Genomic DNA, 20252 nt, shown 5'->3' on the forward strand with positions numbered 1-20252 from the left:
CATTTTCTTTTCAAGTCTATGTTACAACCATGGTAAATTTAGCGCTTTACAGTCAGTTAAAGGACTTACATTTGCTTTATAACAGTCCCAAAGCTTGAAACTTTTAAACAGAAGGGGAGTTATCCGCATTTCCCTCTGATAGCTATTCTTAACAGAAGCTGAGGGAGAATTTCCCACGCATTTTAACTTACATTCAAAGAGAATTCAATGTTAATTTTTAACATATGTTCCCAACAGTAAGGATAACAGCTAACAGTAAGTATAACAGCTAACTGTAAGGATAGCAGCTAACTGTAAAAAACTTTACTTCGGCTAGATGTTTATTGCTATCGTAACACTTTGTTGACTTATCTAAAAGTTGCCTTTAATCGGAAAATGTGGGAGCATCTCGCGTGATTTTTATGGGCCAATTAGGGCACAAGTTTAATTTATTACAGGATAATAATGGGCTATATAACCTGTGAAGAAATTGCCCTATCAAGTGCACTTCGCCCCGCATGTAAAACAAGAGCCACTGGCGCCCGATGTATGCAGCCTTTTTGCCCTTTGCCATTTGTTAGCAATTAAATGTATTCACTTGACGAAGCAATTTTCCATTCACAGCTTCCAAAGGCGCTTCCTGCAAAGGTTGCCTTTAACAATAAAAAGTCTTGGCCAAGTTTTCATATGGCCAACAATGCCACCAACTATAAGTAAAGGCGCCGCAATGAGAAAGCTGGTAAAAATTCTAAAGGAGAGAAATTTATAGCCTTGGAATTTTATAAGTTCTCGAAAAGAATAAAAAAGGTATCTGCTTGATGGTTAGCATTTTTTTGGGTTTCTAAAATAATTGAAATATTTATCGTACTTCAATAGATTTCCCCAACTTCTTTAATGAACTTAAATTTCAGCTTAACATTCTTTGAGTTCACGAAGTGCGGCTTCCTTCGTAAGGATTCGGCAGTTAATTTACGAAGATAGCCGAGTTGTCATCTCAGTTTAATAATGTTGCCGCCCTAGCCATTTAGGAAAACCCGGTAACTAATCGATATGGGTTAGGATTAACAAACAGGTAAAGAGTCTAAAAAATGAGAATTAAAAAAATCAGCTTTTAAAGCTAATATGTACTAGGAATCACGTGGGGGCTTGGAGGATAAATTCGGGTGAAAAGTGAACGGAAATGTTGTGTTTAAAGAATATTTTTGTTCTGGATCCGCCACTTGCGTAAACCAACCGATTCACTGACATTGTTCGTTTTTAAACAATCGAACCCCCCTTTTGACCCTTTTATAGAAGCCAGCCAAATGGCCTTGTGTTTTCCCCCATAAATCACACCACCTGAGTGAAAAGTGATAGGAACGTTACTATTTAAAAAGCGCTGCTGAGAACCTTTTGTTTTTTTAAGCTCCGGCTGCATTGTGGAAAATTGCGTCACAAAATGGTCGATGATATTATGGACGATGCAGGCTGAATTTTATAAGGTGGACTGTTGAAAGGGGAATTTAGAAGAAAGAAGTATGCAAAACTAATTAACTTTTTCCAAAACCTCTGCCTGTCTAAAAATGTAAACAATTGCCTTCAGTGTGCAGTCTTGGATTCCTTTTAGTGATTTTGCTTAAATAAACTACCAATGTGAGGAAAGGATAAATATCCAATAGGAATTGTGGTAATGTGGATATTGGTAAAAAGAGTATAAACCAAAAATTGATACCCACTCGAGTGAAAAGACAAAAGAAATATGGTATTCAAAAAGTTTGGAAAAAAATGGTTTGCTAAATCTCCCCCACAACCAAATCCTAGATCCGCCACTGCTAGGAATAGTAAAAAAATAACCCGTTGTCAAATTGAAAGACTTTAAATTCTAGATTTTAATCTCCCATGAAATCTTTGGCAAGGCAAATTAAAATTTCCCAAGGAATTCCTGGTTCGCCTACATTTCTTCATCTAACCGATTCGTTGCCAAGCGACACTTTATGAAGTATTTATCTTACTTTACACAATGCTCAATGTGTTTGTTCTCATTCATGTTTCCGAGCTTGTTTACACTTGGCTCCTCGCTCAACTGTCACCCAAACTCAGACAAAACCAACACCTCGCCTCCGTGGACTCGGCTTGCCATTTAAGTGCCATATAAATTCATTTTCCCCACACAGAGAGTCGTCGTCGTCTTTTCACCTAGTTTTTATGCAGCTTCTCCCTGGCATTTCCGCTGCGAATGCAATTTAAAGGTCTTGCACGCATCCTTCCTTCCCAACCCTTCGTGCGCCCTCATAAGTATGCAATAATTTCGCCTTGGCTTAGGCAGCAGGCAGCAGACTCCTGGCAATTGTTGCTCCTTTCCCTGTTTCCCTGAGTTATGTTGCGACGACAGACGGACTCTGCGACACTCTGTAAATTATCCTGGAAAAACGGCACAAGATGCAATGGCCGCTTAATTGCTGTCCCGATGCCATTACACCGATAAGACACAAAAATGACCGGAAAAACGATGTCCGGAAGCCATCGAAGCCAAGTAGGTTGTCTAAGGATATGGCTTAAAGGATATGAATTACTTTTGTTCCGTTGAGAAAAAAATAAGGCAATTTAGTCTGGCTCATAAAAGATTACATCTTTGTTGTAAACCTTCATGTTTTTTACAGCTTTTAATTTTTTTGTATTTATGACATGAGATCTTATAAGGAAAATTGAAATCTTAAAATCGTAAATCGATCGTATAAAGTAGCAACAATATTCTTTTTAAGGATACTCTTTCAGCCGGATTTTTGAAATGTATATTACTTTTATTCCATTGAACAAAAAATAAGGTAATTTAGTCTGGCTCATAAAAGATTAAATCTTTGTTGTAAACATCGTTCTTATAACAGCTTATAATTTTTTTGTATTTATGACATGAGATCTTATAATGAAAATTGCAAATCTTCAAATCATAAATCGATCATATAAAGTAGCATCATTTTTCCCCATGCACATATCCTTTGTTTAGTGAGAGCTCTTCAATAGCCCCTGGCTCTCCTCATTCCTGTTGCCAAACTGCAGCTGTGTTTACCTTGAAATTTTGCTTTTCAATAATATTTGGCTTCGGCTTTTGCGTGTGTGTGTGCTAGTCTACATGTCTTTTGCAAAAATAGCAAATGCATAAATGTGGTTACGCAGCGGAAAAGGGAAAAGCCAAGCCAGAGAAAGGAAAGGAAAGGAAATAAAGGCGAGGCCCTGCGGAAAAGCGATGGTGGAGGGGTTATAGCGGTGGGTAAGTTCAGCGGTGTTAGCGTTATCTGTGCAGCGACAGCCATATTTACCTGCCAACCCAAAAAAATATATATATGTGGGCATGATAGCTACTTGAGTTCAACGGCAAAATTCCTTGCATTTATTTTGTCTGTGTTTAGAGAGAGCTCGTGTGTGCGGGTTCCCCCCAACCAAATTCACCTTTGTGCCACTTCAAAAATGCGGGGTAATCGAAAAAAGGGAAGCGAACGGAAAATGCTCTAATATAGTAGAAAATTGCAGAAGGCACGGGCTCGGAACTAAATCTGTATCAAATAATGTTACCGCTTCAACTTTTAATGTTGAAAATTTATTTAGCTACAAATGCAGTGGATTAAATTCCCTACACTTAAATCCACTTAAATTCACTCATTTTTCCAACCGCAACAAATGTTTCGTTAGCTTTTCACACAAAGCATGACAACCCCTATTCCAACTGCCAAAACAATTTATATTATTCTCCTTTCCTTTTTTTGTTTGGCAGGAAAGCCAATGTTTAATGTGCCAAAAAATTCAAGCTAAGGTAAGTGGAGAAAGTTGAAACGAATTCCGTTTAAACTTTAAAGAATATGTATGTATTCACCTGGACTTGCTTGCGAATCAGTTTACCAAGTTTAACTAACCCCATCTTTGATCTCTCTCTTTTGCCGAGCTCGGTCTGTAAGCCAAATTGAATGGTCTTCCAATTATCGGCTTTTGCTTACAGATTGGAGCTGTTTACCCACTCCCACATGCGACACCTTTTTCACTTGGCCCCCGATTTCCCTTGGAGGTCCATTAGTTGAGCCTGCTGGCTGTTTGGCTGCATTCGGGGCGCTTCCTGCCGAAATGCCACATTAGCTGATGTTGCTGCGATTCGTATCCTTGTCCCAGTTGGTATACTCAACCCAATTCCACTCTATTTTGGCTACACTGCTGCAAGACGTATGAAGATCTAAAAAATGTTTTCCTAAATATAAAATAAAATAATAATTTAATATCAATTTTACCAGTATTGCATGGTAAAAACGATGTGCGTATAAATAACAGAGATTCCCCATGCGCATATCGATTTAATTCCCTAGAATATATTAGACCATTCAGTTTTATGAATGGAAAATAATAATAATAAAGATATGTCAAAGTATTTTTTATAAATAGGTTAAACCATGAAGAATATAGCTTATCTGTCTGTTTTCACCGAGTTCCCCATGAAGCTGGGTAAAACTTTTTTCGTGGTGCACTCTTCTCACTTTTGCCCCTTTCTGCACTTTTCTGAAGCATTTGGAGTTTTGAGCGTTTGTCTGCGTGTCTGTTTCAGCTATTTTTATACGATTTGCTATTTTTTCCGGACTTTTGTTTGCCATTGTTGCCTGACCCCCCAGCCCCATCTAGATCTCACCCATTCCGACCTCTCCGTTCCGCCGAGAGATTCACCTTCTTTTTTGCTCCTCTCTTCGCATAAAACTGACGCCAAATTTCTTTGGCGTCAACCAATGCACAGGACTACACTCTCCACTCACCCACACACAGCAGAAGTAACCAGGAATCAGGGGGAAAAAAATAAAGAAAATTGTTGGTTTAGTTGGTGGCTCTGACTTTTCGCGTTGTGTCTCTAACTTTTTTTCATAGTTCGATTTTTCAGGTTTTTCAATGTGTGTGTGCGTGTGTTTGTGTAAGCTGGGTAAAAAAAATATCCAAAAATAATAAATGCGTTGCCCCATATGTGTGTGCAGTGTGCAGTTTGTCAGTTTTACTGGAACTTCTTTGCCTTATATATGCATGTGCATTCGTCCCTTTTCCACCTGCGTGGTGGCAACAAAAGTTTTGCCTTGCATATTGGTAATTTATTAGCATAAAATGCCAGCAACGCGTAAATAATGCACAAACATTTTGTTGTTTTCCTAACATTTAGGTAGCATTTTGCTAACCTCGAGGCAACCCAACCCCCTGCCACCTAACCCGCCGCACATTTGATTGCATTCCCAAAACGATGTGTGTCTACATACGTATTTTTGTTTATAGATAGATTTTATTGGTTTTGCTGCTGGCTCCCAACTGAGCATAAAATTCATTTCCGCCACATTTCCACGTCGCTCACTTGTCACACGACCTGAATGAATCTGAACCTGGTTGGCTTTTCTTTGGTCCTCTGATTTTTTAACACAACTTCATTACAACCGCAACTCAACTCTCCTGTGTACACCGCCCACTTCTCGCATTGTGAAGTTCAATATTTCCGCTTAAAGTGCGACATTTTATTCGACTTTCGGGCTGAAGGCTCTTTCCGGGTCGGGTTTTCGACTATGGGTTCGGTCGAGTGATTTCCTCCCGCCTTTGACATATGACAAGTTTGTTTTTCTCCAGCAGCCGCACTACTACTACTACGGCTTAAAGTTAGTTATGACTTCCTGAGGCAGTATTTGTATTTTCATAGGATTCGAATCAGAATCCCAAAATCACTATGTCGAGAGACTAGTTTAAATCAGTAAACATTTTTGTTTGCGAAATTGTCACATACTGGCGAATATTTGCTTAGTTGTGTACAAAAAACCAGGCAATTGCTGATTGTAATAAATATTAAATTTTTAACTAAGTGCCTAGTACACGAAATTAAAAAAAAAGCGAAATAAAACGCTCCATTGCTCTCCTGCAAAATATAGTCCAAAATGTATAGTGCAGTCAATTTAACCTCTACGACCCCCATAGAGTAAGCGTGCAGGTTTCAATTTAATTTACTGGCTCATTTTAAAATGTATATACAAATCAATCAGCACTGAAAAAGTGATGGAAAAATTAAAATTGATTTTATAGTGTAGCAAAACACATTTAAACTAAATACCAATGTAACATTTAAACCATTATGTAATTTTTTTTTGTCATTATATCAAAGTGTAAATTAATTAAATTAACCATGATTTTTAAATGTAATATTTTCAAATTTAAATTTTAAACGGATGAAAAACAAAGCAAAGGATATTTAAATTAAGGATTTTTGTTAGCACAGAGATTCAAAAATAAATATGTGTAAAATGCACGAATAAATTGTATTTTTGGTCTGCATGAATTTTACACAATTCGATGTATAAAATGTGTTGGCTGTGCTTTTTATTTGTTTTTCTTTAACGAAGAGAAATTGGCCGACAAATTGACACATTCGCCTAACTTTCAGAATTCAATAGCTGCGCTGTAGATTTTTCTTAAATATTTCTGGCCCAGTGAACCCAGTGACACCCACACATCACAGGCATTATGCAATGAAAATATAAAATGCATAAATATCCTTGGGCGGCTAAAAAAAGAAGTCTTAAAAAAATGTTGGCCATAAACTGGGTCACATGTCATTCACTTGCAGCGCTTCTTTTGGCCCAAAGACATTTTGCGAATGCATGATGATGATGGGAAATGCATGAAATTGGTGGGAAAAATCTAATGCAAGACGAGACAATATGTGACGATGGTATCCAGTATCCAGTATCCTGGAATAGAAATTCAACAAATTCAGCGACCTAAATCGGCAGTCGAATTTGTTGTTAATCAGACAAATGACTGAGAGACAACGGCGCTCTGGCAGCGACGGACGACCTTAATTTGGCGGCTCGGTATACCTTTTTGGCCATAAATAATTAGTCATTTGGCTGTGGCACACTTAACAGGCCATTTGCATGCACCGAAAAAAGGGGAAGCACACAAGGCAAACACACACAAAGCACATACAAAACACACACACACACACACAGGAGAGCACAAGCACAAACACACACACACTGTGTCACCAAGGATATAGGAGCAAACACGTTGCCTACTTAATGGCGCCAAATGTTCGTTAAATGGTCCGCCGTTGCGGTATGCGAATTGTTTTAATTGAAATGGAAAACGCGTAAATTTAAGTGAAATGCTTATTGTGCTCATTCTCTGTTCGCAACAATGTTTGTTTGTTTTTCTATTTGCATTCAATTTCACTTGCCAACAAACACACACACTCCAAATTGCCATGGACACTAAAAATGGACAAAGAGTATGGGGTTTGGGTGGGGCCAAGTGTTTATTAACTTTGGCTGTTTGATCCACTTTGCTGCCTGGCAGTTGTCCGTTGTCCGTTCTCCCTTGTCCGTTGTCTGCTCCCAGCTCCAAGGATTTAACCCATGTGGATGTGCTGTTGTTAGCCATACACAAAAAGTACTCCTCCATGCAGACGCACCAAATGAACGAGCCAGCGAGTAAATGAATGAATGCATCGAGGGGCGGGGAAAAGGGGACTGCTGGCTAAAAAGGGGTTACAAAGGGGTCACACAGAAAGCGGATAATTCAAATGTAATTTACAAAAGCACTCGTTTGATTTGTTACTTGTGCCGTCCTGCTGCCATCGCCTTTTCCAGCTGCATCTGCATCCGGATCCCAGATCTCCCGACAGACAACGGGGAGCAGGAGGAGCAGAGCTGGTGGTTCAGTAAATTAGTTGGTCCTGGCTTTTGGCTTGGCCAGAGGCTAGGGGGTGATGCCAAAGAAATGAGGGAGATCTGGCTAACAAGCACGAAACCCGAATGCCCAAATAAAAACAAAAAGCAATAAAAACCAAAGGAAATTCTGCCCTTTGGCTGGTTGAAACTTGGATGCCGTACCTCGAGCATTAAACTGGTAATTGTTAGACAGTTTAGAAGCGGAATAAAAGAAGTTGAACAAAAACAAACTTTTTATACTATTTAAATGGTTTGAATACTTTTTGAACTTTTCTTTTTTCATCTCAATATATATAAAGAAGTTGAACGATTCCAGGAACGTTGATACCCCAGTCGGCACTATCTTTTGGGTTAAAAAGGCGCTTCATCACTCCCTTTTTTGTGTGTTAACCCTCGAACCGTCGAATGCAATGGATAAACAAATACTTGACCAGGGCATTCAATCTTTGTTTGGCATTCTATTATTTGAATTAAATTATCTAACTAATTGGATCCGGTCGGCTAACGGCCAACGGTGAAATTCAACTAATTAGGCGCACACAAATTATAACAACATTTATGCCAGATATATTCCCGCTGATATATACACGAATCCCCAAAGTCAAAGCCAGCGCAGACCTGACACGCCCGCCTTTAATTGCTGTCAGATTAAATTAATGCAAAGACAAATGGAGATAGTATATCAATGGACAGTATAACTCGTTGTAGATGGAACATTAGTTGGGTTCCCAGGCGCTGCTAAGTCCGGGACCTTTAGCATACACACCATACACCGTACCCCCTACAATTTGGGACCAAAGTCGGATAAACCTTTTGGCCAAGTGACACGTACAACAAATTAACTAAATTAATGCAATTTGTTATTCCCAATAGAAACGAAATGAAAGATAACTACACCCAGACTGAGATTAATGCGGTCAGGGATGAGCAGCTCGAGTGTTAAAGGATGATGTCGAATGAATAAAAACTCAAACGGTCTGGATCTGTGACCATATTTAAAAATGCGATTGCAAATGATGAATTTTGATCAAAACATTATTATTTAGTTGTCTATTTAAAGTCCAATTCATTTTTGGATTATTACAGGTTCCCTAAGTTAATTTATTTTGCGACAACTACAATTTACTGATTTTCTTATTATTGGTTATACTCACGGTTTTTTTGCGCGTTGGCTCTTTGGCCCATTTTTATTGAATTCGGATCTTTTTGCTAATAACGATAAAAAATATTTTAAACTTGATAAAAACGAATATATTTTTTTATTAATGCTTTGAAGTTATCATAGCGTAGGATATTACGCTTGGAAAAACTATTTTTTATTAATTCTAAATGTTTTTAATTTTATTAAAATCGGACGACATATATGTAGATGCCATAGAATCGATAGAAAAATTAAAGGAAAAATAATAGAAAACAAGCTATACCTCCGTTGGTTTTTATTGTATTTTGTTTGGCCAAATAAAATACGACATTTAACATTTTGTAATTTGTAATGTAATTAGAATTATCTGCAAGGGTATTTAAGCTTTGGCTGGACGAAGTTAGCTTCCTTTCTTGTTACACGACATTTTGCATGGCATCTAATTTTTAAAGATCTTTTAAATAAAATAAAACAAAAAGAAAAGGTTGTAACATAAAACACACAAAAAAACAATTTAAGGTGAGTCTAAGAAACTTTCAAAGTCAAAAAGTTAAAGTTATGTTTATTTCACAGCTTCCTAACTTCATAAAGTTTTATAGATTTCTTTAACTTGCCCGTTTAAGTTGCCCGTCTGTTTAGTGTTTACCTGTCGATGTGGCGGACATTCTTGATTAGTATGCGTCGAACCACTTTTCCCATCGTCAAGTCACTAGACTTTGCAATTAATTGAATATTTACTCACAAAATTGGTTTCGGCTCTCGGGGGGAAGTATAAAGGTTTTTTTATTTCAGCAAATACTTTGGTCTCTCGAGTCTTTAAACTTGCCAACGCAAGGCCACAGCACGTAATTTGAGTTGAAATTCGATCCGTTGCCCGGATGCTGGAACTTGGCAAAGGCAACGGCAAAGACTTAACCTGAATGAAATTTGATTTGTGCGAGATTTCCCCAATTACTCAACTCGCTGGGGAATTGTCTGGAACATTGTTAACCGGCAATTTGGGGGCCATAAATGTGACAAGTTGCCATATTTGTAGACACAAAATCAAGTGCCAAATTGGGAAATTTCGTTCATTTGTCATTTATTTAAATTCAGCACAATTCGCAGGCTAATTTCATTGTCACACTCGAATGTGGGCCAATTCGCCAGCTTGGTTGCTATTGGCATTGGGTTGGTCGGTCGATTGTTATGTCTGACAGCGACGAATGTCAGAATGCCAAATCACTGGGCACATATACAAAATGCCAAGAAATAAAAAAAAGCATGAGGGCAAACAATTTGTTTTATTTGCATTTCACACATTCCCAGGCGATACGGGCGAGCGCCTAAAAATATGCTTCCCATTTCCCATAAACGTTTGTTGTTGTCCGAAAAAAGAAGAAAGAAAGGAAAAGTGCCGCGTAGGCACACACATATGTTCGCGCCAACCAAAAAGAGACAGAAAAGCAAAGGAAAATGTGGAAAAATACTTTTTTGCCTAGCCATTTTAATCCACTTTTCAAAATTTATTATGCAGAAACGTTCAAAAATTTGTCGCCAAACTTTACTCCCAACAAAAAGGACGACAATCATCTCTTTTTCGGTTTTGGCCGATTTTTGTTATTGTTTTTGCCATTTCTTCTCGGGGCTTCGGCGGCGGCAGACTACACCAAAAAAAAAACTTGGTATGAAACGATGATCGATTTGATGTTATGTGGTTTCTGACTTTCTTTCATCTGCTCCTTACATTATTTGGTTTTGAATTGATACTGACAGTTTAACACTAGCTGTAGTATACTTTTAAAACAACGCTCTTTAAATATAAACTTTCGGTTTTTTTTTTGGGTGCAGGCACCTCAATTCGATATGCTTGAAATGTAAACAACAGGCCAGTTCGAATTTGGAATGTAACTTATAGCGCTATCTCGATCTATTTGAAAGTCAGAGAATCTCTCAGAGAGAGAATTCGGAAAAAACTTAATATCAAACGATGATCAGATTGATGTGGTATAGATTTTGAATTGTTATGCGGGCACCTCAATTCGATATGCTCGAAATGTAAACAACTCGCCAGTTCGAATTTGGAATGTAACTTTATTTAGCGATCTCGATCTATTTCGAAGTCAGAGAATGTCCCAGAGGGAGAATTCGGTAAAAACATATCATAAATCTACCATGCGCATATCGATTTGACCATAACATGTTTTTTTTGTGTGTAAAGAGCTGTCCACATGTTTTGGGGGTCATAAATCTGCAATTACCAGTCATGCTGCTCCAACACCATTGTCCCTGCTGCAATGGGCGACGCATTTGGCTGTTTTCTGGACGCCGCCAACTTGCCGGGCAAGTTGGAAAAATTGAAAAATTCGCTTGATGAATCGCTTTTTGCCCTCGGAATGATTTTCGAATTAAATCCGCAACTTAAAGCGGGCCCCGATGTGACATCTAAATTATGCTTAGAGTCTGTTTGCCTGCAATTTGATTGGAGGCCCCCTCCGGGAAAGTTACCCAGTTAGTTTGCTAGCTGGCCCCGGCCCCAAAAAATAAATAAACAAAACAGTTGAAAAGAAGAAAAGTTGAAGTTGACTAGTTTCCCTGGCCTCTCGGGCTCTTTTCCTCCTGCTCCTCCTCCTCCTCCTCATTGCTGTCTTTATTTTTCGTCTTGGTTTTCTTTCAGGACACAGGACTCTGTTTTTTTTGAGCCGGTAATTTTTGCCATTTCTTGGCCCAGTCCTCCCTGCTCGACTAACTTGTATGCGTTCATGCTTGGCAGCCAATTCAAGTCGTGTCATTTTGTTGAGTTTGTGTTGAGAGTTCGTTGAGATACCCATACCCATACCCATTTCCAAAGCCATGCCCCCATATCCCCCATTTTCGCATTGCCATTTCCATTCCCCTCCCCCCTCATTTCCACAGCTTTCACCGCTTGTAATTCAAATGTCAGTCAGTCAGTCGGTTCTTCGTTGGCTCAGTCGGCACGTCAATGTGGACCAAAGTTCCTGCCAAGCTCCTCCAACCACTTGAGCCTTGCCAACACAGAGTCTCTGGTTGCCTTTGCCTTTTCCCCCATCTCCATTCCCATCTCCAACTCCATCTTTCACCATCCACCTTCAGGATCTGGATCTCCTAGACAGGTGTTGTCTCATTTGTACCATTGCATGTGCGTGTGTGGTCTCCTAGTTTTTCCTCGACTTTTCCTTCCGTCTATCCAGTTTTGCGGTTAGCAGGTTGAAACCGTTCGGTGCTCTTTTCCGTTTGCCTTGCGTGAGCCTGGGAAAAATAAATTATTTATTGAGCTCGGTTCGTCGGGCACACGAAAATTCCAAACACAATAAACTACATACATGGATAAATTGATTCTTGTTTAGTTTCTGGGTAATCAACTGAAATCTTTTGCAATCATCGATCAAAGAGTAAAAAGCACTTTGCCAAAGTTCCATTGCAAATATTTAAACTGAGCAGAAGCGACCTTTGGGCAGTTATTTATATTGTTTATTTATTTAAAATCGGTACGTTTTAAAATATAAGTATTTATGGATTTTTTATAAAAGCAGTTTTGCTTTCAAAAAATATATTTTGTTTTTTCTAGGTGTAAAACTTTAGAACTGAGATCCCTAAAGTTTAGAAGACTTCTAGCTTGAAGTCAGATTTCGTCAAACAACTTTTCCTCTTAATATTTTTAATATATCTTTTTTTATATATATTTAATTTAAAAATTCCTGTTTTAAGGCTCAAGTATTTCACTGAATATTAACCTATTAGACAGCTTTGAGTATGTAAACTCAGCCGTAACTATTATTACGCGCTCCCCATAAAAACATGCTTAAATATTTACCGCACTTCTTTTCGACTTCACATCAAGAGTGAATTCATGGCTTTTGTCAACTGGCTAAAATATTCGCCGGCATGGTGGCGTCCTGCCATTGTTCGTCCGATTCGTCCTTGCGTATTTGCACGCCGCCGGCTGAAGTTCGCACTCCACACGGAAGGACTTTGGAGCTCCACAACTCACGGCTTATGAATTTTGGGCCTTAGGAGCATCAGCTTCAGTTCCAGCTTGGCGCGTATAAATTTCATGAGCTGGCTGGCTAGAATAGACGACGGCGACGAGGTCAGTGAGGGAAAGGGGGGTTCATGGTATCTCGGTGCCATAAAACGCTGGCTAAGTGTAGCTCAAAACGGGTTAAATTGCAATTACGTGCCGGCCACTTGCCCCAGAGCATTACTGGGCCGCAACATGTTGATTGTCTGGGCGCCAGAAGGGTTGAGTCGGGGTTACTGGGGGTTCTGGGGGTTCGTGGTCGGGGTATGCACTGTACTGGCTGCACCTAACTACGTGTTTTCTGCCTTGGACTCTGACTGGGCATAAATTCAGGTGGAAGCAGGAACCAGGAACCAGGAAGCAGAGGACCTGGACGGCCGGAGACGTGTCGGTTATCTACGACCCTGCTGCGTCTGCGGGTCTACAAAGTTTTTAATTAAAAAATGCAGCCAAGTATTTTTTCCCCCTATTTTTTATTTCCATTTTTTTTGTTCTGCCTGCGACGGCAAATTGAAAGGAAAAAGTAAATAGGCGAATATACATATTCTGTAAAATCGATTCCTATTTGGCAAATCAATCTGCATATTAACAAAAGTGCACATCTCCCATTTCTCCGCCTCCCTTCGATCCCTGTGATAAATATGTACATAACTTAGGCGAAAGCCTGCCTGCCCAGCCTGTTCCTGTCGTTTCTCTGTGCGAAAGTTTTTTGGTCACGGCCCTTGCACTTTGGCAGCTTTTTTGTGCCTCCTTCGCCTCCCAAGGAAATTGAAAAACTAATTTTCAACAACAAAATCAAAGCAAAAAGCATCTGTGAAAGGAAAAATTCGGTTTGCATAAAATTACCATAATACAATTTCGATAATTTCCACAAACTACGCAGATGACAGGATGGGGGAGGCCAACTTAAGTTGAGTTGAGCTGCAACTCGACTTGACTTGACTACTGCTGACATTTCCTCCAAGGAGTCATGAAGGTCCTTCCGCTGCCTCCGGCGAACAAAACAGTGTGAGCAACAACGTGTTAACAAGTATTTGCCCTGGCTTGACAATTTTTGGCACCTACTGGCAGTCAGTGGAAGTCAGTGTGACAGCGTGAGGGGCCATCAATCATGGCCCTCGAGCGCGCCGCGTGACATGCGGGTTAAGACTTGGCGAAACCATGGGAGGGTGAGGGTTCAAGGCTGACGACGTGACGTGAAGGTCAAACTGAGATTTATGAGGGGATTTACTGCAGCCGGGAATAAGTTTAAATTACCGTATTCATCTAACGAGATTTATTGGTCATTTAAAAACAATCTATTCTCCAAAAAAGTAATATTAAAAAACAGGGAAACTACAGCCAAGCGGTCCGATGATAAGAACGGGATTATAGTTCCGAAATTGCTGATTTAATATTAAAATGAATAGTAAGAAATAATTCTTAAAGTGAATAATATCACTCATACATTATTTAATTACAGCGATCCAGTTCATTGCACACCAAAAAAAAAAGTCGATATGAAACGTAGATCGATTTTATTATTATAAAATTTAATTTGATATGTGGCCAGGTAAATTTGACCTGGTCGAAAAAAGTATTTCATGTAAAAACAATAGGGGTTTTACGTGATTTTATCAAATATAAATCTACAGAGAAATGAGATCAAATCAATGTCTGATCAATGAAAGGTAGGATCAAGGCTTATAAATCTCGGCTATTCGTCAAAATTGGTATTAGCATCTTCAATATTGCTTATTTAAAATACATAAAAGTATATTGCTTTTCTTCAGGTTAGGGCTTGAAGTACCACTGAAAAATGTTCAAAAACACCAAGACAAAAATGAGAAAAAAAAACTCTCGTATAAAACAGGATATAAATCACAATCGGCTGGAAAACAAATGTTATTGTATACACACATCGTTAATATAAATTCTGCCGCAGCCATCTGCCCGTACAAGGAGTCAGGATCTCGAGGATTTATTCGCCTTATCTGGGATATCATCACACCTCACTGATATGTCACACCATATCACATTATATCGTGGGCGTATCTGCAACCCAAGTGTTTATCCAAGATGTCGTTGTGTTTTTGTGCGAAAAGCAAAGAGCGAAGAGCGAAGGAGAAGACTGAAAACCACAGGACTGACAAACTTTAGCTTATGCACAATTCAGATTGCATTGTCAGCAATTTTTCCATTTTTGACTTTTTCCACATGCCAACTTTTCTACGAGCTATTGTTTTTCTACCATTCTCTGTGCTTTTTTTCTGCCTTACGCGCTTCTCCCGCACAGCGTAGACATGACAAATGATGTCAGCGCTCGTGCATAGTTTTCCGGAAAGGAAAACAGGGGCGTTGGAAAGGGGGTTGGGGGGTTTTCGAGTGCGGCGGATGGGGGGGGGGGGGCCAACTGACAGTGTTGAAAAATGTGCGCTACAAAATCAACACAAACATTTGCAGCGGCACCAACTTGGCCGCACTCGGGCGTGACATGTCGCGCTAAAAGTTTCTCCAATGCAAAGAATCCCAATGGAAAAGTCCGGACTTAAGGGTGAAACTTGGGAATCCATATGAGAGGGCATTGATTATCATAATTGAAATAAGCTGAGCTCAAAAAGTCAAATACCAACTAATGTGGGGAAGTCAAAGGGATCAGTATAAAGTGGCAAACATTAAGGGAAGTATTTGACTCTCTGAAAGGATTCATTTAACATTTTATGGGAGAACGTCAGAATGAACATCAGAATGCTTGTGATTATATTTTTAAAAATATTCAATCTCTCACTTAAGGCGTGGAATCGATTTTTTCATAGAAAAATCAAAATATGAGATGGAATAGATTTCGACAAAACAATTTTGAATAGAAGCCCTTGTAAAATAATCACGGAAAGTTTTTATTAGAAACTAAACTATTTGTACATAATTTCTGAACTATTGATAAGATAAGTCTCAACATATAAAATTTAAAATATTTTGTATAAAGTTATTCGACAGAATACAATACACTTTTATCATCATTTTACTACAAGGAATTCTAAGAGTAAAACGTTGGTCTATTTTGGGTGCAAAGTATATCTTATAGGTAGAGAAACCTTCTGCAAGCAAACTCCAACCAAATTTTAAGAAACCTCAGGTTCATAAAATATTCCCAGCCATTAATTTCAGCTAGCAATTTAAGGTAAGTGCAAAGGAGCTTGGTTTACCCTATAAAAATATGTGAATTTACACTTTATAAATATTTTCGTTGGTACACACAAGCCGAAAGGAGCTTCCTAAGACAACACAAATTAATTCAAAATATCCCTGGGATATATCCACCGTTCGGGACCGAGAGAAATCAGAAATCTCGGTGGCTCAAGCAATCGTAGTTGCTCTTTGCGTGGTGCGCATCTTAAATGTAATTTGCATTCGAGGCATGGCAAGGAAAGGCCCGAACCCCTCGGATTAAGGACTCAAACTCAATGCCCTCTCCCCTGGCTAATTATAATTGTCTGTCTGCCTGGGCGGCCGTCTCGGTGCTCAGTTCTCAGTTCTCAGTTCTCAGTGCTGAGTGTTGTGGCCTGTGCTGCGCTTAATTTGAGTAGCCGCAAAATGATTTTGAAAGCGCTTAAACTGTAATTAAGTTTTGACATCATTGACCAGAACTCCGATTAACATCCATCCGTGGCAGATGGCAAATGGCGGTGCCATGAGGAGGGGGACCTGTGAATGATTATCTGGATTGGAAGTCTGGTTTCAGTGCTCTAAAGGGGATTGAGATTTTAACAAGCATAAACTTGGTCCGGGAAAGGCATTTCCTCACAGTTTGCCATCACTTTGTTCGACTATTTACGCTCCGCGGCGGATGTGTGTCAATAAGCCGAGCTCAATGCCGGCCCAGGCGTTTTAAAACTTTCATCCAGAGAGGCACTCATCTCCATTTGAGCCATAAAGCTAAGTAACTTAAGCACAATGCAGCAATGTGGTTGCATCAGTGAAAGCGGGGAAAGTTGCGATGAAGGCGAGGAGTCTGCGAGTCAGAGAGTCAGCAAGTCAGATCCGGGCAATTGGCCAAGTTATCATAGAAATGAGTTATTTGTTAGATCCATCATCCTGAATGCATAAAGGAGAAAACACTGAAATTCCTTCACTGCTGCTCATCCTCGGACTGCAGGACTCAGGACTCGGAAGAAACGACGCCGACTGACCGCGTCCACATAATCAAAAAGCAAATTGCATGGCACGAAAAAATAAACATAAATTTCAACTGCAGACTATAAAGCAGCTTAAAAAGCGAGGAGAGCAGAACAAATTCCGAGGCGGTCCAGCTGAGAAGCGTTTGGGCGGAAACCAGAAACTTGTTAACAAAATTGCTACGAGTTCATTGACAGTTGATTGCGATGCAAGTGCAAGTTTCGGCTTTCAGGCGGCAGACGGCAGACTGCACTGTACAAATTAGATTGGAATTCTTCGAGAGACTTTATCAAAAATCGAATAACTTTAATGGTTATATGCGCATCACATTCAACTTTTCTGCTTCTGACAATTTTTCTCCTATTTTTTTTTTTGGGTGACGAAAAACCTTTTAGCCACACACTTTGACTTTTCTTTATTCCCGAACTTTTGGGAAGACCTTTTCAATCAGCAACCAAAGTATTTAAAGGAGCCTCACGACACTCTTTTTTCGTAATAGAAAAATGTACAAAGTTTTCGCCATACTTTTTTTGTCACGTGTGCAAATGTTTTTCTCGATCATATGGCTGGAAGCCACATAACATTTTCGTCCTGCCTTCCAGTTTGTTTAAAAACTGTAGTCTACTTAAAAGGGCACACCGGTCGCGCCAGCCAAACGAAATTCATTATCAAAAATGGCTCGAGGCTCCTGGCCAGAAACGATGATGGTGTAAAGGGGGGGTAGAGGATGGCCAACGCTCACCTTTAAGTTGGAAACCTCGGCTAATGAATGTGTAAGGGGCGGTGTGGCGGAAGAAGTGACGCGGGTCGCCACTGAAATGTCAACTGGCGCATGCCTTTTGGCCAAGTAATTATGTTTGATGACCCAACGGTCGCTTCGTCTCCGTCTCCTTCTATCCATCCTCTCACTTGCTCATCCTCCTTTTTCTAGCAGCGTTCGGGGCACAAAGAAAGGAGCAGCGCCAAGATTATAATGCAAATGTTGAATGGCTTGGCCATCTATTTTGGCCAAAGTAATAGGACGAACTTTGCAATCAGTTCATAGTAGTTTGGATTGCTTAATTTGTTGGCTTATCGTTCGCCATCGGAATAAAGTTAATGCTGAATTTTATTGTTTGTTTAATTTGACTTATAATTACAACCATCTGTTATTATCTCCGCCGAATTCATAAGCCTTTCTTGCCGTGGGAGTTTAAGAACGAACAATGTTTAAATTGCTTGCTAAAGAAATTATCAAAAAGAAGTATAGCTATAAATCAGGTACCGAAATTAACAGTTATTGGTAAATTTCATTTTAAAAATGTTAGTCCTGGTCAAGAAAAGTATAAATAAAAAAATCATAAAAAACTAAAAAAAAAATTAAAAATAAAAAGTATACAAAAACCAAGTAACATTAATTAAATTGTGCAAAATATATATAATATATAATAATATATTTGAGCGGACCTTTCTTCTTTCCAATATCATACAAGGTAGGTTAGTGTAAAACTCGATCTGAAAGTTATCATATTATACTGAAACCGGAACTTAATTTAAGTTAGGCATCGGAATTTTGTTGATAGGAATTGGATGATATAAATTGTGTTTGTTTAACTATACCGAAACACAAAGCAAAGCGGGTGGTGCAGGTTTATGTGGACGCTAGGTGACTGGTTTAAATTGTTCCTTGTTTTACGTTCGCTTTTTTGATTAGATTTAGATTGATGAATGTTAAAAAGCTGATAAATATGCTGACGTGCGCTTTATGATTTTTTTCCCAGAAAAAAATGGATCATACAGATGTTTAGAGTTTATTCGAATTCCAAAAACTGTCATATAACGCGCAATATTTTGCGAGATTCGGCGTTGTTCTACGAAATACTATTATAACTTACTTTCTATAATCGACAGCAACCTACTGGTAATAGACGATTTAATTTGGGTACATCATTAAGTAATTACTGAATAAAAACTTGATCAGGAAAGAACGGGGTTCAAAAACCGAATAATTGTAGGACCATAGTTATTCAGAAATCTTTATCTGACGCGACTTTTCAGTTTTGTAAAGCCGGAATTTATTTGAAATTTTTTTGGCCATTTTATATTCTGGTGGGGGATCCCGGGGATTTGTGTCAGAAATCTTTATTTTATATGCTTTGAAGTACTTCCTTCTTTAAAATGTTGATAAATTAATATTCTGAGGAGTTTAATAACGAAATAAATAAATTCCAAAAATATGCACTTCAAAAAAAAATCCTATTCGAAATGCGAAACACATTTACAAGGGCATAGGGCTCGTCAAAAAAACTTACAAATGAGTGCCCGCAAACTTATGAGAATGTGTGAAGGCAAAGTTAAATTGGGAAAGAAGAAATCCTTTTTATAAGTCATGTGTCTTCTAAACAGCTAAATTGACTAAAAAAATGGTACCAAAACATCTATTTATTGAGCATGGACCTAGTATTAACGTAGGCTTGTTTTTCCTTTTTGAAGTAAGATCAATACGGATGAATACATCGTTCATGAATCATTCGTAGCTTAAACTGAATAAAATCCGGCCAGGATCACGGTCAGGATAGCAAAGAAAGAGTTCGAAAGTACTCAGTCAGCAATATACAGTGACTTGTGTACTCGCTTGACCATAACACAACCAAAAATCTTCGAAATTTTTTTTTTGAAGACAGTTTATACAGTTAATCTAAAACGTCTTAAATCATTTCCGAACAAAATTTGAAAATATATCATGACTTTTGGGCCCCAATTCCTTTATAGGTAGGGTCCTGACTTGTTTAATCGATAGTAAGTCATTATTTCCAAAAATCGCAAAAGATATTTACACTTTAAACTTAGATTTACTACCAACTAAAGATTAAGTTACCCATTTGTCATTTTTCTACCTTTTATTCTATTTTTAGAGAAGTGGTGCTATTATTTTTTTCGTACGTTTTTCCAGTTTTGCATAGATTTTCTTCAATAAGTCCAGAAACCTTTTATAAAGCTAACATTTTTTTTCATATTCAAATTATGTTTAGTCTTACTATTTAAAACCCGTTTTGAAAAGTTAAAAAAGTTAAAAAATGTGAGTAGGGTGACTAGTTAAAATTTTTTTGGGTTAGTGGTGCTATTATTTTTTTCACAGCTGTATATACTACCTGCAATAGAAATACGACTTTTACGAAAGTTTCATTCCGATAGCTTTAAAACTGAGAGACTAGTTTGCGTAGAAACGGACGGACAGACGGACATGGCTAGATCGACTCGTCTTGTGATGCTG

Source organism: Drosophila takahashii, chromosome 2L (assembly GCF_030179915.1).
Source record: "Drosophila takahashii strain IR98-3 E-12201 chromosome 2L, DtakHiC1v2, whole genome shotgun sequence".
NCBI lineage: Eukaryota > Metazoa > Arthropoda > Insecta > Diptera > Drosophilidae > Drosophila > Drosophila takahashii.